Source organism: Protopterus annectens, chromosome 2.part0, assembly GCF_019279795.1.
Source record: "Protopterus annectens isolate FY-2018-M chromosome 2.part0, PAN1.0, whole genome shotgun sequence".
In the NCBI taxonomy this organism is placed as follows: Eukaryota; Metazoa; Chordata; order Ceratodontiformes; family Protopteridae; genus Protopterus; species Protopterus annectens.
This window is the reverse complement of record NC_056728.1, coordinates 1,768,245,264-1,768,269,244: the sequence shown is the minus strand read 5'-3', so window position 1 is coordinate 1,768,269,244 and position 23,981 is coordinate 1,768,245,264. Positions and strand designations below refer to the sequence as shown.

The 23,981-nt window shown below is 39.3% G+C and overlaps 1 long non-coding RNA gene across 1 annotated transcript in view; it reads right to left on the bottom strand.

Annotated features, from left to right (window-relative positions):
- The window catches only part of LOC122793618, a 140,253-nt gene that overhangs the window by 52,658 nt on the left and 63,614 nt on the right, over positions 1-23,981 (bottom strand). The gene's annotated exons all lie outside the window — the stretch shown is intronic.

Sequence of the window (23,981 nt, the reverse complement as noted above, 5' to 3'; positions counted from 1 at the left end):
AAAAAATTATAATAAGCATAAGAAAGAAAATAAGAATGAAACCAAGTAACAATGCCATGTATGGCATTATAATATATACAGCATATACTAGATTCGTGCTATGTTGAAATATTCTAATAATGGAATAAATTAATATACTCATCATACATGGTCATTAAGACCTGGTGGGAATAAGGCTCCAAGATGAATTATCCAATATTTTTCTTTATGACTGAGTATACTTCGCCATCCTTGTTGATTATGCCTGTTACCTGTAATTTTATCAATAACTGTGAACATGAATTTAGCCGTGGGGTGTTTAAAGGTGTGTTGATATAAAGCATTCGTCACTTTCTTGTTGCGAATGTCACTCCGATGTTCCCCCATTCTTATTCTTAGTGATCGTGAGGTTTTGCCCACATAGAAAGCAGAACACTGGCATGTTGCCAGGTATATAACCCAGCTACTGGAGCAATTGCCAAATATCCTGACATCATAAACCTTGCTTGTATTGGAACTCGAAAATTGTTTGAGCTTATTCACTTGACTACATGAGGTGCAGTGGCCACAAGGGAAAGTTCCCAAGAGTTCATCCCCTATTACAGTTAGTTGTTTATACTTTGCCCCTCCACTCTCTCTGTTTGTAATGTGAAAATAATGATCCCAAAGTTTTTCCTCTCCTGTATGATAATGGACATTGGTTACCCAGGATACTCCGAAGGTAGTCATTAGCTAACAAAATGTTCCAATTGTTATTTAGAACATTCCTAACTACCTGATGATTCCTACCAAAGGTGGTAATGAACCTGATAGTATCATCCTTTGGGTTATTTGTACGGTCCTTGTATTGTAGCAGGGTTTTCCTGTCTTGTTTGTCTGTCCATACACTGGCGGATGTGATATCGAAGTTGCAATATCCCCTATCCAAAAATCTGTTTTTCAGATCCACTTTGGCATTCTCATAATCAATATTTGAGGAAATGATTCATTTGATTCTCAAATATTGAGATTTTGGGATATTGCGGATGGTGTGGCGTGGGTGCATACTAGATGCATGAAGTAATGAATTGAATTGTGGATATTTCCGATGAATCTTAGTGTTGAGTGTATGGTCTTCATTCCGATATACTGCAACGTCCAGGAAATCAATTTGATCCGTGTGAGACATAATAGAGAACTCAATACCCCATATATTGCTGTTAAGATATTCCACAAATTCATTAAGATAGGTAGAATCTGCATGCCACACTATCCAACAATCATCAAGGTATCTCCACCATATATCAATTTCCACCAAATAGATGTTATGCAGGGGATTATATACGAGGCATTCCTCCAGATAGGCCATGAAAAGATCTGCATAAATGGGGGCAAGAGAGGCCCCCATGGCCGTTCCTTGCAGTTGCCAGTAGCACTCCCCTGGAAAATAAAATACATTTTTGTTGAGCACATGCTCTAACATACAGATGAGCAATGTGTTAAATCCCGGTGGGTACAGTTCAACCTTATTTAACCAGTGTTGTAAAGCCTGCAACCCTGCCCAGTGTGGTATACTTGTATACAAGGACTTATCAAGTGTGCACATCACCCATTCTGGCTCAAGTTGTGTGTCTTCAATGATTTTCAAAAATTCTGTTGTATCCTGTATTCTTGCTCTTACATGTGCCAGGAGCACAAATCTAGTATATGCTGTATATATTATAATGCCATACATTGCATTGTTACTTGGTTTCATTCTTATTTTTATTTTCTTTCTTATGCTTATTATCATTTTTTGGATTACATATGGAAGTCTACATGGATTATTTGCCTATGGTTTTTGCTGTACTTATGTCTACAAACTATATTATAAATGATTATCTAGGGCATCCCTGCATATGTCTTAAATTATATTTTTCAAGCATTATTTTAATTACAGCCTGTTAGTCAACTCATGAATTATTCAAAAGGTATGGAGCATACCTTTCATCCTCATTGGCTGGGTGAAGTATATAAAATGATCACTGGTTTGCTGGTTGCATTTACTATTTGCTTATTTCTCTCACTGAAGAAGGCAGTAGCCGAAACTAGACTGAGTGATAATTTTTGGACATTATTATGTCCTTTTTCAGTATTTCCAATAAATGACGTGGAACTATCTATGCTGGCCTCTAGTGTTTTTTTCTGATTGGTTTGGCCGAGCATGCTGTACGTGCGAGGTTTGCTGTTTGGAATTGGTTTGTTGACTCTCACTGTTGGCGTTTAGCTCCACTTTTCGGTAGGAGAGGACTCCTTCCCTGAAATACTGCTTTTTTTTCACCTCACCAGCGTGATACCAGGATTAGACCAGCGAATTTGGAATTTTATTTTATTTTTGGTATTATCTATTCGTTTGTTGACTATTTGGGCTTATGGGCGAATCAACGTATATGTGCGAACATCGCTCTGCGTGACTGGGAGAGTGTAGGAACTCGGGTACTAAACAATTTACACTAAACTGCTTCTTTTTTGACATTTGGGGTTGTCCAAGGCTAAGTAACAAATTATTTCTATACATTAACAACTGGTTTTGTGGATTACAACGTGTACGCATTGGAACTATATAAGGAGGGCCTATGGTTTATCTGAATTGACTTTTTGGGCTTATGGGCGAATCAGCTTACATGTGCGAACATCGCTTTGTGTGACTTGTAGCTTGTGTTTATGCAGGAACTCAGGTACTGAAGAATTTATACTAAACGGATTCTGTTTGGACAATTGGGGTTGTCTAAGGTGAATAACGAATTATTACTACATATTAACAATTGGTTTCGTGGATTTCAACGTGCACGCATTGGAACTACACTGTGGAGGGCCTATGTTTTATCTGAATACACGCCACTTATCCCTATGAAGAACAATATTTGGTCTACCTTTATTTTGAAGCTTGGGCTTTAAAATAACTCATGGACATTTACAAGTTGTTGAACCCGTTGAGTCATGTTTTTTCAGGCATATTGTCTATGAATGTTACCTTGCATAGATATTATATGAGGATTGCTGTTTTTGCCATTTTTTACCAAATATTGGGAATGACAAGGAGGTTGTTTTTACTTTGGGAGTACTATTTCTAATTCAGACCTGAATATGCATTTTTTTCAACTAATAATGTACCTTAATCCGGGATTATTAACAGGTGTTGATCTAATAATTTAATACTAGCAGTAGGGCACACCAGGACATCACAATATTGTGTTTTAAGGGCATTACAAGTGTTAATCTGTTAACATCTATTTTGAACCTACTGTGGCTATTATTATTAATACTGGTTTTGACCCAGATTTAAGAACATTAAGTAGGAATGTGAATATGTGAATGGGTGATCCCAGATAATAACGTTATAGTGTACTATTCTTTTTTTGAACAAGTGGTGAATAGTATTTAAACAAAAATTGTTTTTTACTAAAGGATCACTAACTTAATAGAACGGAATAATGCTTATGCTAGAAGGAGTTACAAATGTCATTAAATACATATGTGCCTTTTTATTACACTTTGTTTCCCTGAACATTATAATGAGAGAGGAATGCATTGCCATTGTGTTGACTTACCATAATAGTTTGTTCAACTATTCTGGGTGTATTTGTCCTATGTATTATTTATAGAGATTTTCTCTACTATTATTGTATGGTACTGCTTTCTGGCCCTGCCTCTGGTCTTACCATTGATATTTAATTTGGCACTATTCATATAAATTACTGTGAAATTAGCTCTTTGACAACTTGTACCAAATTTAATTATGGATTTGGACAAAATACTAGACTGTTTGTGTGCTGACAGGGAAGATATTGGTGTCTTTGGATTGGACCAAATCCCAAGCAACAACCAAAGTCAACCAAATTCTAATATTTCTGATGGTTGTGAATTGGTGTTTCGTAATTTAGAGAAAGGCCTCAAAGGGCTGAGAGCTAACATATGGCACCTTAGGCTTTTTAGGGCCTATTTGCATAAAAATATGGCCCCCAGAGGCCTTCGTATAAAATTACGGCCAATAGTCAGCAGATCTGAACAGAGGCTGACTGATGAATGGGAACAGGCATTACAAAATGGCTCTATGATTTTTGTTAAAATCTTAGCCTCTTATTATGAAAGGATCATTGACTTATGTGTATCTGAAGTCAAAGATTTGAGCATGGAGTGCAAAAAATTTCAGTCCAGTACCAATTATCATGAGTTACTTGCTAGGTTGTCCAAAGAACTAACCACATATGACAAAATGATAAGGGATAGGAAGGTTAAAAAATTTAACAGGGATGTCATGGACTACAACAAGGGACACCCATTCCAAATACAGAGGACTGTGAGATTCCAAGACACAGTCCAAGGTACGACCAGGGGCAGGACCAGAAAGAGACCTAGGTCCATACTTAAACATAGGGACAAATCTTATACCAGTACATCAGGGGAGCAGTCCTCATACACCGATAGTGAGGGTGGAACATTAGTCAACTCACCACTAAAGAAAAAAAATGAACACAAATTTCCCTTTAGGAGAGGTAGGAAACCCACAGGGGGGAGGAAACATGCCAATCGAAATAGGAACAGAATCAATGACAGGACTAATTCAGTCCCTACTGAAACAGTAACAATGGAATTTGACAATGTTCTTAATTTATCAGATTTTGTACTGACTGATGACCAATACAAAATACTTAAAGGATTGGGTTTGGTACCTAGTTTTTTCTCTGATCAATATCAGATTGCATTGGATGTGTTGGATTATTGTCGACGACTTAACCTTAAAATATTTTTTTCAGAACAGGATACATCTAATACTCAAAGATCTACTGGATTTACATTTCATAAATCTACTTTTCAACCATCAATGAATAAAAATGTGGCCATCTTCCAACAGGCAGTACTTAAGGATTTACGTTTCCCCCATTTGTAATGTCATATTTCACAAGATAATATCACTTCTGCTGAGAAAGAGGCACTCTCTGAACTTAGACAAAATCACAACATTGCTATACTCCAAGCTGACAAGGGAGGAGCGGTTGTGATTTTAAATATGGACTATTATGTCCAAGAGGGTCTTCGACAACTATCTGACTCCAAATGTTACATGCATATGGGTATCGATCCTACACATCGATTCAAACAGGAGATTGATGCATTTCTTGACTCAGCATTGGAAGAGGGCATTATTCCTATTAAAACAGTACAACACCTCAAGGTTAAGGATCCATCCAAGCAAATTCTGTATTTACTACCAAAGATACATAAATCACTGACTCACCCTCCAGGTAGGCCCATTGTATCAGGTAATGGTTCACTCACAGAACCATTATCGGCATTCTTAATGCAATATCTAAAACCACTCCTGGCATATGTAAGAGCAAGAATACAGGATACAACAGAATTTTTGAAAATCATTGAAGACACACAACTTGAGCCAGAATGGGTGATGTGCACACTTGATGTTAAGTCCTTGTATACAAGTATACCACACTGGGCAGGGTTGCAGGCTTTACAACACTGGTTAAATAAGGTTGAACTGTACCCACCGGGAATCAACACATTGCTCATCTGTATGTCAGAGCATGTGCTCAACAAAAATGTATTTTATTTTTAAGGGGAGTGCTACTGGCAACTGCAAGGTACGGCCATGGGGGCCTCTTTTGCCCCCATTTATGCAGATCTTTTCATGGCCTATCTAGAGGAATGCCTCATATATAATCCCCTGCATAACATCTATTTGGTGGAAATTGATATCTGGCGGAGATACCTTGATGATTGTTGGATGGTGTGGCGTGCAGATTCTACCTATCAATGAATTTGTGGAATATCTTAACAGCAATATATGGGGTATTGAGTTCTCTATTACGTCTCACACGGATCAAATTGATTTCCTGGACGTTACAGTATATTGGAATGAAGACCATACACTCAACACTAAGATTCATCGGAAATATCCACAATTCAATTCATTACTTCATGCATCTAGTATGCACCCATGCCACACCATCCGCAATATCCCAAAATCTCAATATTTGAGAATCAAACTAATCAATTCCTCAAATATTGATTATGAGAATGCCACAGTGGATCTGAAAAACAGATTTTTGGATAGGGGATATTGCAACTTCGATATCACATCCGCCAGTGTATGGACAGACAAACAAGACAGGAAAACCCTGCTACAATACAAGGACCGTACAAATAACCCAAAGGATGTACTATCAGGTTCATTACCACCTTTGGTAGGAATCATCAGGTAGTTAGGAATGTTCTAAATAACAATTGGAACATTTTGTTAGCTAATGACTACCTTTGGAGTATCCTGGGTAACCAATGTCCATTATCATACAGGAGAGGAAAAACTTTGGGATCATTATTTTCACATTACAAACAGAGAGAGAGTGGAGGGGCAAAGTATAAACAACTAACTATAATAGGGAATGAACTCTTGGGAACTTTCCCTTGTGGCCACTGCACCTCCTGTAGTCAAGTGAATAAGCTCAAACAATTTTCGAGTTCCAATACAAGCAAGGTTTATGATGTCAGGATATTTGGCAATTGCTCCAGTAGCTGGTTTATATACCTGGCAACATGCCAGTGTTCTGCTTTCTATGTGGGCAAAACCTCACAATCACTAAGAATTAGAATAGGAGAACATCGGAGTGACATTCGCAACAAGAAAGTGACGAATGCTTTATATCAACACACCATTAAACACCCCACGGCTAAATTCATGTTCACAGTTATTGATAAAATTACAGGTAACAGGCATAATCAACAAGGATGGCAAAGTATACTCAGTCAAAGAAAAATATTGGATAATTCATCTTGGAGCCTTATTCCCACCAGGTCTTAATGACCATTTATGATGAGTATATTAAATGTATTCCATTATTAGAAAATTTCAACATAGCACGAATCTAGTAAATGCTGTATATATTATAATGCCATACATTGCATTGTTACTTGGTTTCATTCTCATTTTTATTTTCTTTCTTATGCTTATTATCATTATTTGGATTACATATGGAAGTCTACATGGATTATTTGCCTATGGTTTTTGCTGTACTTATGTCTACAAACTATATTATAAATGATTATCTAGGGCATCCCTGTATATGTCTTAAATTATATTTAAGTATTATTTTCATTACAGCCTGTTAGTCAACTCATGAATTACTCAAAAGGTATGGAGCATACCTTTCATCCTCATTGGCTGGGTGAAGTATATAAAATGAGCACTGGTTTGCTGGTTGCATTTACTATTTGCTTATTTCTCTCACTGAAGAAGGCAGTAGCCGAAACTAGTCCGACTGATAATTTTTGAACATTATTATGTCCTTTTTCAGTATTTCCAATGAATGACGTGGAACTATCTATGCTGGCCTCTAGTGTTTTTTTCTGATGGGTTTGGCCGAGCATGCTGTACGTGCGAGGTGTGCTGTTTGGAACTGGTATATAACCCTTTTCAGGTAATTTCTTGGGGCAAATGGCAAACGCAAACAGCTGAACAGTAGCTGTAGTACATGTAAACATTTGATGGATCTTAACCCTTATATTTTGTGTACAAATAACACAGAGGTGGGTAGAACAAGAATATGTTCTGCCATTTACTTGCTAGCCTTATCCATAAGGGACATGGGTGTTAAATGAGGGATGAATTTATGACTTTCCATACATTTGTACAAATTAAGTTTGAATAAGAGAAGTATTTCATTTTATATAGAGTAGAAGATAGCTCCATAGAAGAGATATTCTCCATGATCCATGCATAATCATAAGTCGGAGGGATAGGTAACAAAATAGCCAGATCCCCTTCAGTGGATGTTCACACACCAATGGACATATGAATGTGCTGAAAGGATAGCCTTTGTTAAGGCTCTAGATGAGATGCAGCACTTCTGTTTTAGTAGCCTGTAGGATACTGAGAAGAGGGACAAGACTTGGAGATGGCCTACATCACAAAAACTCTGCAGACTATTTAAAAAATGTGCAAGAAAGGCTTGTGGTTACTTCAGTTATGACAAGTGTTTAGACAGGTACATACTGCAAGGACCAATACATTTCGGTGATCAGCCTAAGGATATAGAGTTATGAAAGGATTACAGCCCTAGACCTGGACACCATACCTTTACATTGTGTGATGAAAAAGGACCTCCTTACAATAGTGGATATGTGTTGATCACAAGACAGTTTGTTGTTGACACAGATTGCCAGATCCCAAACTATGGAGCAACTTTCAGGGGTGTGATGTCAATGTAATAGTTATATGGGAAGTCTTGCTTGTTGAAAGACATACGATTGCACATTTCTTGGCATTTAAGTTTTAGCCCATGATTTTTACACCAGCTATTTGTTTAGGAAAGGCCCTTTTGAAGGATTTTTGAGTCCTCTGGGGAGTTTATGATGGCACCAAGTTGAAAGTCATCTGCAAACTTGGTCATCCATAAACCCTTAACATTTTCTTTCATCTCTGAGAAGTCAATGCCAAGGAGAAGTGGAAAACACTGAACCTTGGGGTACACCGACCTTTTGGAGAAGGTAGAATCACTCACCCTAATTTCCTGGGACCAATTTGTGAGCCATTTTTCTATACGAGTTACACAGGGATTTACTTTTAGCTGGGAGAGTTAGTCTGTGGTACCAGAGCATGGAACAGTGTCAAATGCAACATCTTCCGATTTTGCTCTCATCCATTACTTCAGTAGCCTTCTTGAAATAGTCAACCAGGTTAAGTAGACAGTCTCTGCACTTGACAAATCCAAAATGGCGTGGGTCATGAGTTTTTAGGTTACCAATGTTGTTTTCTTTTGGCTTTTCCCAGTTAGGGGTTGCCACAGTGGAACTCTGGCCCGCTAATGATTGGCAGTAGATTTTCATGAATGCCGAGGTGCCAGCTCGACATTCAACCTTCAACGAAGGCACACTCATTTACAAGTCTTTCGAACGCCCAACTTTTTTTTTTAAGGGGGAGAGAGCCTCTAAGTTAATCAACTCCCCCAACACAGGAGAGCATCTAACTTAATCGGCTAATTCCTTAGCAGAAAGGGAGAAGGGAGTAAGGGGAAGCTCTCCAACTGAAACAGGCAAGGGGGAATCTTCTTAGTAAAAATGGATTTGAAAGGAAGGATAGGCCTGAAGAGAAAACAACAGCCTAAACAACAACCAGAAACGGGGATAGGGATTCCTAGACAACTACTACTAATCTACAGAATGCTTTCCTGAAAAAGATTACGATTTTAGTACAGAACATAAGAAAAATCTAAAACTTAGCCAGAGCCAGTCTCCAGCAATCTTGAAGCTTCAAGTGGCAAATGAGATACATACATACATGATTTACAATCAAATGTTTGAAACTCGTCTTACTGTCGTTCATAAGGTAGAGGGTAAAGGTGCAAAACTTTAAAATTGTGAGCAGAAATCCCGTCGTCCCCGAAACACATAGCTTGCTTGCGTTCACGGTTTTGAGCGTCGCCGTTTACAATTGGTTCACACTATAGTGGGGATCCGGAAAAATACTCTTTTCCTCACTGTAGTGCGATCTTGGAGTTAGAATATATAGTTAGCAGGGGGTGCAGGGGGGTTGGTAGTACATCTCCAGACATCCAGGTAATGTTAAATTCAACATACTGACATTATTGCGCTTGGAGATGTGAACGAACAGGGTGCACATTGTCACATCTGTTCGAGTAAGTCATTACTCGCAAAACTGATTTGCACAATTTTGACAGTAATCCTACAGGTTGAAAATAGCTCTAATGTAACTTAATATACTATGTACTGAATTAAATGCTAGAGGGGAGACCTTTAGTAAGGATAATTAAAATTATACTTACTGTATACATTTACTGCCCTTATAAAATTCATCTGTCACAGAATTCAGCAACAGCAAGCACTAAAGCTAAAGCAGAATTTAACTATTAAGGTGTTTGCCTTACAAACACAAGGTGCAGGGTTTGAGTCTCACAAGGGATAATTGGCTAGGCTTAAAATGGCTTGCAAGGGCAGTTAGCCTAGTACGAACCTATAGGTTGTTCTGGTCTTTGGTGCAGGCTGGAGAAGTTGTTTGACCGCAACTGAGCTACAAAATATAAGTATTTTTTGATTATTTTAACAGATTACTGTTTTTATAATTTAATATATATAAAGCACTTTGTCTATTCAGAATCTTCAGAAATCTTTTCTGTTTAAAAACTTTCATAGCTTGTTGTCTTAGGCTATTGTATAAACTGAAACATTTACTCTGTGTAATTATCTCTTAGCTAGTGGGGGCTGGTTCTTTTGTGTTCTTGTAAAAAAAAGTTGTTGTTCTGGTCTTTGGTGCAGGCTGGAGAAGTTGTTTGACCGCAACTGAGCTACAAAATATAAGTATTTTTTGATTATTTTAACAGATTACTGTTTTTATAATTTAATATATATAAAGCACTTTGTCTATTCAGAATCTTCAGAAATCTTTTTCTGTTTAAAACTTTCATAGCTTGTTGTCTTAGGCTATTGTATAAACTGAAACATTTACTCTGTGTAATTATCTCTTAGCTAGTGGGGGCTGGTTCTTTTGTGTTCTTGTAAAAAAAAAGTTGTTGTTCTGGTCTTTGGTGCAGGCTGGAGAATTTGTTTGACCGCAACTGAGCTACAAAATATAAGTATTTTTTGATTATTTTAACAGATTACTGTTTTATAATTTAATATATATAAAGCACTTTGTCTATTCAGAATCTTCAGAAATCTTTTCTGTTTAAAACTTTCATAGCTTGTTGTCTTAGGCTATTTTGTCCCACCCTCCTACCTGTTGGTGTCTTGCTCTTATACTTGGTGGCTTTGCAGTTGCCGCCCTACTGTGACACACCTCCCAGTCTAGTGTCATTAGCTCATTCTTCTTAATACAGAGAGAACATTTGATAAGGCCTTCTGTTCCTCCTTTTACCTTTTCAAAAGTAAAACAAAACTTTTTTCTTCTTCGCCTGAACCTTCTTGTGTTCTGACTGTCCTTCTCAAACATATTGAAAATATACAGTATATTTCAGAGCATTTGTTATAACTGTATTTGCTATAACTGATTTAAGTATTTTTTCTGGCTTTTTGAATATTTACTGCTTAGCGACTGCATCTTAGCCTGTTTATACAGCTCTGCATTCTATTTAAACTGTTTTTGTGTTGATTAACTGTTTTGCACTCTTAAAAAGTTATTTGTTGCTTAATTTTACCTGTAGGCTAACACACTCAAGTGTGCTAGCCACTTAAAAGCATTTATAGCATTTACTGTCTGTTTTTTCCTTGTCTCTGTAAAAAAAAAAAAAAAAAAAAAAAAAAATCTCTTGTTTTCCCACCTTACTGAACTAGAGTAGTCCAGTTTCAGAGTTGCTGATCCCTGGGCTTTGTTTTTAGTTCCTGTTACTGATCCATTGCCTTATTAGGAAGGAGGGAAGTTGCTTTGCTTACCAGTGGGAGTGGGAAGCACTGAGCAGCCTTTTTGTCCGAATTGGTGAAGTTTCAGCCAGAAACTAGTAGTCTATTGGTCGTTTTGGGCCAATTCCTAGCTCCTTTCAGCCCCTGCTATAAAACACGCTAAACACGTGTTTTCCAGCTTGTACCAACTCTGCACAGATCCTCGTGGTGGCCTGCAGAGTGATCCAAGCAGCAGAGAGCTAAAAGAGTGACTTTCTACCAGATATAAGTATTTTTGTGGCTTTCCCACTGTTATTAAGCTAGCGACTGCATTTCGCCTGTTTTACTGCTACTTTAAGTGATTTCTGCATTTTACACTGTTTATTGCAATTTAAGTTACTAATTGTTGCAAATTGTTTCTGTAGGCTACACACTAAAGTGCTAGCCGATTTACAGCATTTATAGCATTTACTGTCTGTTTTTCCTTATCTCTGTAATAAAACAAAAATCTCTTGTTTTCCACTTTACTGAACTAGAGTAGTCCAGTTTCAGAGTTGCTGATCCCTGGGCTTTGTTTTTAGTTCCTGTTACTGATCCATTGCCTTATTAGGAAGGAGGAAGTTTCTTTGCTTACCAGTGGGAGTGGGAAGCACTGAGCGCCTTTTGTCCGATTTGGTGAAGTTTCAGCCAGAAACTAGTAGTCCATTGGTCGTTTTGGGCCAATTCCTAGCTCCCTTCAGCCCCTGCTATAAAACACGCTAAACTGTACTGCTGATCTAACCAGCATATCCTATAACTGAAAAGTTCATCTCTACTGGATTCCCAAGTAGACTATTCTCTATCTGTAAAGCCTAGCACTTACTCCTACAGTACTTGCACCTTGATAAAGCACTCTTATTATAGATAGTACCCCACCAGCCCAAAACCCACTTCCCGAGTCCTTTGAAAGTTCTTTATCTACTACTTCTAGTATGTCGAGGGATCAGTTGCTAGTGTCCTCTCCAGCTCAACTGGTGAACCTGGGAATATTGAGGCAATGTTACAATTGCCTCATGTACACAGACAATCCTCTCCTTCTCCCACAAAACACAAATACATGCGAGAGATGCAACTATACGGCCAAACTGGAGGCTGAGCTCTCTCAACATAGGACTGGCAAGACCAGACAGGAGGAGAAGGCAACCACACACAATACATACCCAGTCACACATGGTACCATCACAACTTCAAATCATACACATACTCACACAAAGACATACTCGGAGGCTCTGGTCAAAAATTTACCAAAACAGCAGAGGCCACCAAAGCAGACACCCAAACAACTACCACCTCACGACCCAACACATGCAACACATAGACCACACAGTCAGAGTGTCAAACAGTCACAGCCCTTAAGGCCAAACAAAATGCCAGACACACTTGTCATTGGTGATTCCATAGTCAGACACACTGACGTCCCGCTCACCAGACTGAGTAAGGAGAAGGTCACAGTAAGCTGCCTGTCGGGCGCTAGAATCCGCCACATAACGCAAGCACTCAGGTCTCTCAACAGCAGGTACAAGTACGACTCAGTCATTGTCCATGCTGGTGTCAACGACCTGAGACGTACCTCCTTGGACTACATGAAAAGGGACGTCGAGGAGCTCTCTGATTATGTAGCCCAGGCAGGTATGACCCTGACCTTGAGCAGTATCCTACCTTCACCTAGAATGATGCCACAATACAGTGATAAGATGATCAGCTTTAATAAATGGCTTAAATTCTGGTGTCATTCAAAGGGGATCCAATGTCTGTCTGCCTGGGATGACATGCTGGACAAGCCACGCTGCCCAAGGGACGGCTTGCACCTGTCACTCCTGGGCTTCCGGATATTGGCAAAGGCTCTTGCCACCCCCATCGAGCCTTTTTTGGGCAAGGCTCAATGTCTAACCCTACCACCCTACAACACCAAAAGGAAAAATACTAAGGGTAATGCTGCTCAATGCCAGAAGTCTCAATCTCAAGATGCACGCACTCGAGGCCCTTCTCAATATGGAGAACATCGATGTCTGTGCTGTGACAGAAACCTGGTTCAAGGCTCCTGAGAGCACCCCAGCACTAACAGGTTTCACCTCATATCATACGTTCCGCCCCAAAATCCGGACAACACCAAGAAAGGAGGGGGTGTCCATATTCATAAAGGACACCCACACCTCAAGGTTGGTGGCAACGCACGATGCATCGGAGACCATCCAGGTGCAATTAACCATAGGCAAGACTGCTCTGCAATTTGTAGCATGTTACAGGCCACCCTCTCAAACTCAGGAACCTCACATGGCCTTCCTGAAAACATTGGAGGGATAAATGTATCTCCAAACACCATCATACTAGGTGACTTCAACTACCCTAATATAGACTGGGAACACTACTCAAGCCCGAACACTCTAACCCAAAGATTCCTGGAGTTCATAAACTCAAATGCCATGGAACAACTAGTCACCATCCCCACAAGAGGTGAAAACATACTTGATCTCATCATCACGAACATGGGATCAAAATGTTCAACACCGGAAGTATACCCCTCACTGGTGAGATCAGATCATAAACTAATCTCGCTGGAGGTCCTCATCCCGCCCCACCTGAAACAAAAAAGACCACAGTGAAAAACTTCTCAAAAGCCGATTTCACACTTCTAAAAACTAGTGTGGTCTCCTTTAAGGCCCCTGAGCCAGTGGTAAACATTACTCAAACCGCTGAATCACTTACAAATGCCTTCTACCAGCACCTACAGGACTGCATGGATCAGGCAATCCCAAACAAAACTAAGACTCTCTGTACCAAAGGCAAGCGTCCAGTCTGGTGGACCCCAGCCATAAACAAGCTCTACAACAAAAGGAGGAAGCTACTACAAGATAGAGCAAAATCCTTGAAAGGTAAGACACCTTTGATCATTATAAGTAAAAACTAAGAGCTCTCATAAAATCATCCAAGGCAAATTTTGAGAGACAAATCGCCAAGGACTCTAAAGACAATCATAAGGCCTTCTTTAGCTATGTTAGAAACCTAGGAGGAAACTCCCAGATATGCTCAGAATTAGTTCAAAATGATGTGAAAATTACTGAACCTACACACATTGCTAACATACTGGCTGACAGGTTCAGTGCAAACTCCCCCCCCCAAAAGGAGAGATATCTATTCCAGAGGATTGTAGCCCCCAAAAACATCTCCAACGCCCAGGTGAGAACTGCCCTCACTAAGGCAAAAACACAGCATCCATGGGACGGATGGTGTCCCCGGCTGTGTGCTTCATGAACTCAACGAGGAATTAAACCCACAGTTAGGACAGCTGTTTAATCTTAGCCTCACCTCAGGATACGTACCCAAGGAGTGGCGCACGGCGACTGTGGTCCCACTTCATAAGGGCGGTGCCTCCACAGACCCTGGAAATTACTGCCCCATTAGCTTGACAAGCCTTATCTGCAAAGCCATGGAGAGGATCATAATGGAACTCATAAATAAAGACATAGGGAACTTGCAGACTTTGGATCCAACCCAGTTTGGCTTTGTCAAAGGCAGATCCTGCCTCTTAAACTTGGTTGACTTTTCGTGACAGTCACCAAGGCCATTGATGAGGAAAGGCAGTCCATACAGCCTACCTCGACCTGGCAAAGGCCTTGACACAATACCCCACTCAGGTATCATCGAAAAACTCATCAGCTTGAATGTAAACCCATACATCACAAGATGGGTTGCAAACTGGCTAAGCGACAGAACCCACAGGGTCAGAGTTGCTGGAGCCATGTCAGACTCAAAGCCTGTCACAAGTGGTGTCCCACAGGGCTCAGTCCTGGGTCCACTCTTGTTCGGCATCTACTTTTCTGAAGTACAAGCAAACACAGGAGGGTTATGGCTGACAAAGTTTGCAGATGACTGCAAACTGGGCCATAGTCGAAAACACATCTGACACAGATATCCACCAGAAGGGCCTCACAGAAACGGATAACTGGTGCCAGAGCCATGGCCTGAAGTTAAACGCCAAAAAATGCATAGTCATACCCTTCGGGAAAAACAAGGTTACCCCTAGCTACCATATAGGTGACAATCCACTGAGCACAGAAAAGACATCAGGGATCTGGGGACCCAAGTTGACAGTAGTCTTTTGTTTGACACTCATGTTGCTAAAGTAGTTAGGAAAACCTTCTATATCGCCCACCTGATCATGAAGGGATTCACATCTAGATCAAGGGAGGTCATCGTCCCCTGTACTCATCACTCATTAGACCTATGATTGAGTACAATGCCCGTTCGAATGCATCTGACCAGACACCTGATGCAGCTTGAAAGGCCCCAAAAGTTCCTCACCAAAAGGATAAAGGGTCTCAAAAATATGTCTTATGCTGCCCGACTGAAAGAACTCCAGCTTTATTCAGTCTCATACCGCTTGCTCAGAGGTGACCTGTGCCTGACATATAAGGCCATGTCAAACCCAGATTTGATGAATATGCTTCACCTCAAAAATCTAGATCCCTCAGAACCACAAGGGCGGAGACTTAAACCTTGACACGGTTATAAATAGAACGTGCTGGAGGGACAGATTCATCACCCAGAGACTCCCTATGCTGTGGAACAAAATCCCGGTACATGTGAGGCAGAGCACCTCGCTGGCCTTGTTCAAGAGGAATCTTGACCAATGGATGGGAGATCGCAGATATACCCCAGGGATTACTTCAGTGTCACTGCTTGACAGAGGCACAGAAAAATGATAGGCATAGTTTTTATTCAAACTAAAGGGGTGGCGAAAGCCACATAACTATGGGCTAGGCTTATAAATGCCCTTGGGCAGATAGCCTAGTATGAACCTATGAACCTATGAACAGGTTATGATGGCTTTGACACATGAACTACATCATTTCATGGGCTCTAACAATTTCAGTACAGTAAAAATCAATACTGACCAGCACATTCAGAATCAAAAGATTACAATTCACTAAAACATTGACCTTCTAAATTTAAGTTTGAGGCAGTTTAACACTGCAGTTATCAGTCATTCTTTGAGTAAAAGAACAAATATTTAAAGATTATGAAGGTTTTGGAATGTTGCAGTGCTGTATTGGTGGAAACTGACATTTTTAACATAAGTTACACTTGGGCAAAGGGTTGCTGTGACTGCAGCTGAAACTGCAGTCTGGGACTTCATTAGCAGGAGTTATCTATAAAAAAAAAAAAAAGCTTTGTCATTTCAGTGAGAGGTTGAGTGTATTCTAAGGAGAGTATTTGGAGAGCATTCTACGGTGAACACAAAGTCTCAACCTCGTGATGAGCATGTGCAGGACCATGACTGGTTAAAGATGTTGTTTAAGCAGTGGTTGAAAAATTTTTGAGTTTGTCAAAAGCTGATCCTTTGTAATATTTATTTTATTTTTATTTGATTTAATCATGCAAGCCCACTGGACACAAACATCCTTTTTTGGGACAAGCAAGGAGCACTACCTGGTTAAGCGAGTTGCCCAGAGTAGCACAGTTTTGAAAGTGAAAACTGAGGCATTCCAACCTCAGACAATAAAGCTCACTAACAGCATTAATTCTCTGTGCTAAACTAAGAGAAAATTTGTGCCAAAAGCTATGACTTTAGTAGTGTACATTTCGATACATTTTGGAACCCTGCATACCTTCTTTGAATGTGACAGCAATTCAGTCAACACCATGTGGCCGTTTCCAGTATACATACAGCAAAATAAAGCTATGTCAAACCCAGAGCTATTGGACATGCTACACCTAAAGAAATCCCAATCCCTCCAAGCTACACGCTCTAGGGACCTAAACCTAGTCACCAAAATAAACAGGACATGCTGGAGGGATATATTCCTGTCCCAGAGACTTCCCATACTCTGGAACAGGCTACCCATCCATATCAAGCAAAATTCTTCATTAGCACTCTTCAAGAAAAATATTGATGAGTGGATGGGAAATAGGAAATGCATCCCAGGGATCACTTGTGTCTCTGCTCGACAGTGGCACAGGAAAATAATAGAGTGGCATAAGCCAGGGAACCTTGTTGGCTAGGCTTACATAGGCTCTTGGGCCGATAGCCTAGTACCTACCTATGAACCTAAAAAACGTGTGGTATAATCCTCCTCAAAGAGAGGCTTCTGGAGTCCCAATCTTAATATCAAATAACATAGAAGTGTTCCTATCAGGCTACTCCACTTAAAGTGATGGTGCTAGACTTTTAAGCTTTTCAGTGTTTACGGTCTTATATAAGCTGGTACCAATGGCATGTTTTAAATCAAAATTAACACAAGGGCGTCTGGTACTTAAGTGTATGCCCCCGCCTAAAAAAAAAGTCTTGTATTCTGATCTCAACTGCTGCAGGTAATGACAAGTTTTCCAGGGTGTCTCTGAATTCTAAGAAGGAAAATGGGACATGATCTAGGACAAAAAAATAGGTCATTTAGCCCCAGACTGGACACTGGTAGGTTTATTTTACTGTACCCCACAGCTGCCCTCCTCCAAGGAATGGTCAGATATAGTTTCTTCTGAAATCTCCACAAAACCAAGTCAAGACAGAGTTTGTTTCTTGATCTCCTCTAGCATATGCTACATGCATTCTGGCTCCATCATGCACATAGGTAATTCGTAGAGCTCTCTTATCAGAGACTTGAACTTTGGCGACCTCTACACCAAAAACCTGTTAATTAGCATCTCAACACTCAAATTGTTAATTTGTTAAACTTAACTTGCACAATAGTGTAAAAAAGCATTAGACAGGGACTTTTATAATCTCGAATGTACAATTTAATGATGCACAGGATTAAATGAGCTGCTAATGAGCAGTTTCTTGTGGCCCAGTGGTCTGCAGTTAGATTCTTTCACCCTCCATTGCCTAAATGTGTGACTGAGCAAGTCTTTTAACCAGAGAGACCTCCCAGGCAGAGTCTGAAAAAGATCCATGGAGATCAGTGCTCCACCCTGGTAAATAAATACAAATAAAATAACTGATAGCATCCTTGAAGCAAAGAAAGTTTTAAAATGTGATGGACAGAAATGGAGAGAAGAAACAACTGCAAGAAAGATCAGCCTGCCAAACATTAGCATATGCCTGTAAGCTAAAAGGTGGGAAATACACAGTCAAATGAACTGTAATTTGTAACAGGTAGGAGTAATAGTGGTGACTGCTCACTTTAAGACACACCATCAAATTTGAGCAGGTTGGGTGGTGTCAACTTGACTGACATTCCAATATCAGTTAAGTGCTGTGGTTGGAGTGTTTAAGTTTATTTTTATTCTCTGAACAGTAAAATGTTTAAGACCTTTAAGTAAACAAAATTTAAAACTCAAATATTAACTCATTCACTCCAATGGAGCTCAGGAAGTTTGCACTGTAACTTCCAATGGGCAGAGCCTAAACCTTTTGACAGAATCAAATTATGTCCTCATATTTCAAACAAACAAATGTTCACATCTCTGGAACCATAGAGGTTATGAAAGAAGTATAAAATGAGAAACCCTTCAGCACAAGCTATTTTTATAGTGGTATTATTCTGTAAGTTTTAGGTCTTAAACTGAATTTTATAAATTACAGTAAACACTAACTATTAAGTTTGTAATATTTTGTAAACAATTTACAATATCTCAGCAACCACTCAAGTTACACACATACTGTCAGCAGCATTTTATTCATCTACCTGAGAGCTTTCATATGAGGTTAGGGTGTTCGGTCTATTTTACCTGGTTGTTGAGATATTTAGAAAAATGTGAAAATTATACCTATATAAATAATATCATAAAAACAGTTAATATATCGTTACTTGCACTAGACAGAGGTCGAATATTAATGCAGTTGAATTTGCTATTGTGTAATGTTTAAGAAATCTTTTAAAACTTTGTACATAGCATTGTTTTGGAATTATTGATGCAAATATGGACAAGCAATATTTGATGCCTAGAGGAATCAGTGGGAGTTAACTCATTCTCTCCAGTACAGCTCTTGAGTGTGCATCTTTCACTCTCGGTGGGTGTGGCTTGAACCTTTAAAAAATAAAGTTACCACCTCACATTTCTAACAAATACTCGTTGACAGAGGTCCAAAATCAATACAAATTGTATTTGCCAACATGTATGCTTAAAGATAAAATATTCTGATACCTTGTATGTTACATGGTTTTGAAACATGGTTTCCACCTCAAGCATAGTACAACTACAGCCCTGATAAGCTTTATAGACACAGTTAACCAACATAGAAACACTGGGTCATTCACATCCTCTGTATTCCTCAGCTTATCCAAAACCCTTGATACAGTTCCCCATAAACAACTCATGAATTATCCTCCTATAACCTGCCACACTCTACTATCTCATGGTTCATCAGTTATCTAACAGGCAGCAAGCTGTCAGATGGCAAAATTAACTCTCTCTTCTACTACCTATTGCTGTAGGAGTACCTCAAGGTTCAATACTAGGCCCTCTATTGTTTATAATCTTCACAAATAAGCTACACACAGCCACAAAACTTGCAAACATAATCCAATACACAGACGGTTCCTCATTAATTTGCTCAGCTCCCACACTACCTTCTCTCCTACAAAACACTCCGCAATCATTCCTTGACATTCCCCAACTTATACTTAACCCATCAAAAACCAAACTGATAATTTTCTCCAATGGCAGAAAATCCCCCGACTTTAGCTCCTTCACCATTTTTCATTTAACAACACCTTTATCGAGTCCATTGATTCAACCAAACTACTGGGTGTAATCATAGACCAGGACCTTAAATTTGACAAACACCTTGATACAGTTATCAAGAAGGTGCCCTTTAAACTAGGTTCCCTTTATAGGACCAAGCCTTTCCTTACAGAAGTCACCAGTCGTGCCATCAATAGAACCCACCTACTATCTAGTCTTCTTTATGCCTCATCCATTTTTACCAATCTCAGAAAATCTGATTTAGCCAAACTTGAATCCTGCTACCATAAAATAGCCAGATTTGCAGCTAATCATGTAATTAGGACCCATTACTGTAACTCACTTCATCTTATTTGGCTGGAATTACCCAACCAACTAGCCTACAACTAACTTCTACTAATCCACTCTATCCTTCACCACTCAGAAAACTGTCCATTTATGTGCAACATTATCTAACCATACTGGAGCAGTAAGTCTCTCAGGTCATCTGACAACAAAGGTCAGTAGATCTAACACATATGGTAACTCTTCTCCCATAAAGTGCCCAAGATTTGGAAAAATTTACCTCAAAATATACTAAACACTAAAAACACATCCAAATTCAAACTTCTCCTTAAGGAACATTTCAAACTAACATGGCTATATCCCTGTAGTAGGCCTGACTGATCTCTACTTGTGCATTCCTTTTTTTCTTCCTTATTATCATCCTTCCCTTTTAACCCCTTATCTTTTTCATCTCTTCTCCCTTCCCTTTTAACCCCTTATTTTCATCTCTTCTTCCTTACCTTACTTTTTCAATTTCTTTTTGTCTCCTACTTTTATATTGTCCATCTCATCCTATGCCTATTTACAACTCAGTTAACTTTCTATTTTCACTATATATGATTTTTGTCCCCAATGAAGCTTCATTAACATTACCAAATTGTATAACATCTATACCAACAGGTTTGTCAAAATACTTCTGTACATGCTTGTCAAAATACTCGTGTAATGCTTTCATGTTTGTTAACACTTCTGTTAACTAATGCTTTTTTTCTCTCCATTTTTAAATATTTATGTTTATTTACACTTGGGTAAGTTTTTTAGAAATCTTAGTAACTGTGGAGCTTTTTCTCCTCAGGCCTCCACTGAAAACGGATCTGCTTAGACCCAGTCAGACTTTCCCAGTTAACAAATGGATGGATGTATATATATATAATCTATCTATATATAACAACACCTAAAGGTGCAGAAGGAGGTAACTGCAGAAATGCCTCAAGCCACACTCGCTTGTAATGTGTTAACTGCAGATGCACCTGCAGGCATCACTTGGATGTAATGAGTTAAACATTACTGACTTGAGTGAAAGACTACATGCATTCAACATAAGGGTTGCCCCCCCCCCGTACCACCTGCTATACACAGTTTTAAAAGTTCCACTACCTCATAGTCCATAGTACAAATGTGTTGAGGGAACAAAGCCCTCTGATTGATGTTTAGCTGTTCTGTCTTTTTAATCTCTCATCTTAAAAGCTTAATTACTAAATTATGTTAATCATGTGGGCCCACTTCACACTGGGCCAGGGCCTGCTGCTGCACACCCTGGTGTATTCTAATACAAAAACAAACACTGTAATGGCTATTATGGTTATATTATCATGGAATGTAAATGGCCTTACAGAAATGGGCAAAAGGCATTGAATTATATTAAGAAATGTACAGTGCAAATGGCACTGCTTCAGGAAAAACACATGCATGGAAATAAGCATGCAGATTTGACAGAAAAAGGATGTCAGGGTGGACATTCAGAAGAATACAAGTGACCAAGAAAAAGATGAGTGAAAATACTGATGACTGAAGTTACGTGGTTATCAGCAGGGGAGGAGAATTACTTAGGCATGTATTTAAATTCCACCTACAACTGCTATTATGGAGATTAAGAAATGTTTGAGAGAAATAATCAGCTTTCTGCAGGGATTCTTAATTTGTGGGCAGGGATTGCAGCCCAATTTGCAAGAGTAAGGACATATCATGGGGACCTACAGGGGAAACTATAATAAAAGAGGGGTAGCAGTTTTCTGAAGAAATATATAAAAAAAATATTGTGCATGGAAGATGGGAATTTGGTAGTGAGAAATAATATATAAAGTCTGTTGAGTTCCTAGTGTAGAAAAACTTGGCTAGACTGGAGAGGAACTATACTTCACAGGAGCATGTGAAGGGCAGATCCTGCCTGTTAAATCTGGTGGATTTCTTTGAAAGTGTGACCAAGGCCATTGACAAGGGCAAATCTGTGCACACAGCATACCTCAACTTGGCAAAGGCTTTTGACATAATCCCATATTAAGGCATTACCGATAAACTTAGCAAACCGAATGTAAATTCCTTCATTGTAAGGTGGGTTGCCAACTGGCTCACAAACTGGACACACCACTATAAAAGTGGGTAACTCCACAATAACCAGCCGACCTGTTAGCAGTGGGGTGCCACAGGGGTCAGTGCTGCGCCCCCTACTATTTGGCATATACTTCCCAGAAGTTCAGAAAGGGTTGTGGCTGACCAAGTTTGCAGACAACTTCAAACCAGGTGTAATCATGGAATCTCCAAATTATTCCAATTCCACAGGTAGCTGTTGCAGGTTGCTGTGTTGTGGGTTCCTGGTTTTATGTTAAATCCCCAAATTATGTCAGTATACTCCAGGATGGTCTCACACAGACCAATGACTGGTGTATTACTCATGGTCTCAAACTGAATGCAAAGAAATGCATCATCATTTCCTTTGGCACAAAGTCCTTTCACACTATCAAATCAATAATAATACCCCAAGTATCCTTTCACACTATCAAATCAATAATAATACCCCAAGTACCCATTAAGTGGTAAAGGATCCGCAACCTTAACTTTGACTACACTGCATTTACTATTGTAAGGAAAGCTTTCCACGTAGCTCAATTGATTAGTAAAGGCATCGCTTTGAGAGCAAAAGAAATGATAACCCCCTATACTCTGCAATTATCCTGCACATAGAGTACAACGTCCCATTCAGTATGTACTGTACTAAGCACTTGCAGCAATTAGAGACCCCAGAGGTTTCCAAGAAAGAAGATAAAAGGCCTCCATCATGTGCCTTACATGGCACCGACTAAAATCTCGGTCACTGTACTCCATATCATACAGAATCCCAAGACCCAAACCTTACAAACTTACTGCATATCCGTAAATCAAATGGGTCTTAGGGCTACCCATTCCAGGGACTTAAATATGCACTGTGATTTAAATAGGGCATACTGGAGGAACAGATTCATCTCCCAGCGACTGCCATGTCTTTGGAACAGGCTACCAATTCATGTGAAACAGAGAAACTATGACACTGTTCAAGAGGAACCTGGATGAGTGGATGGGGCACTAAATTCTAACTCTCCTGGACATGAGCAGTCATCACTAAATGCAATCTTGGGTATTGACTAGTACCTCTACGGTATAACATTGGGTTGAAATGGCTAGGCTTAAAATAACCTCCAGATCGATAGAATCCTAGGAGATTACTAGGCTATGATTCTAACTGAAAGCTCTGACACATCCTGTAACTGTTTCAGACTATGAGCCAATAAAATACAAGCCAAAAACAAAAGTACTGAAGTAAAAATGAGATGAGATACCAGGGCTTTCCTGTTTACCTGTTAAAGAGTTTAATAAGGAAATGGGAAGTGGAAATTATTTGACTGTTAGAGAAAATAGAAATTTATTGAGAAGGGATAGACAGTGGGATAAAACAGAGTTTTGAGAAGGGATGGTTAGACAGTGGGATAAAACAAAAACAGAGTCTAAAACAGGGAAGAAATAGATAGAAGAGAAATATACTGAAAACAAGTAATAGGAATTTATTAGAATGGTTGAAAAACGTTAGAGCATTGCAGAATAAATGGAATCTCAAGAGAACAAGAGCAACTGCATAGTGCTAAAGGGAAACTAAGTGAGTATTTAGAAAACATGCA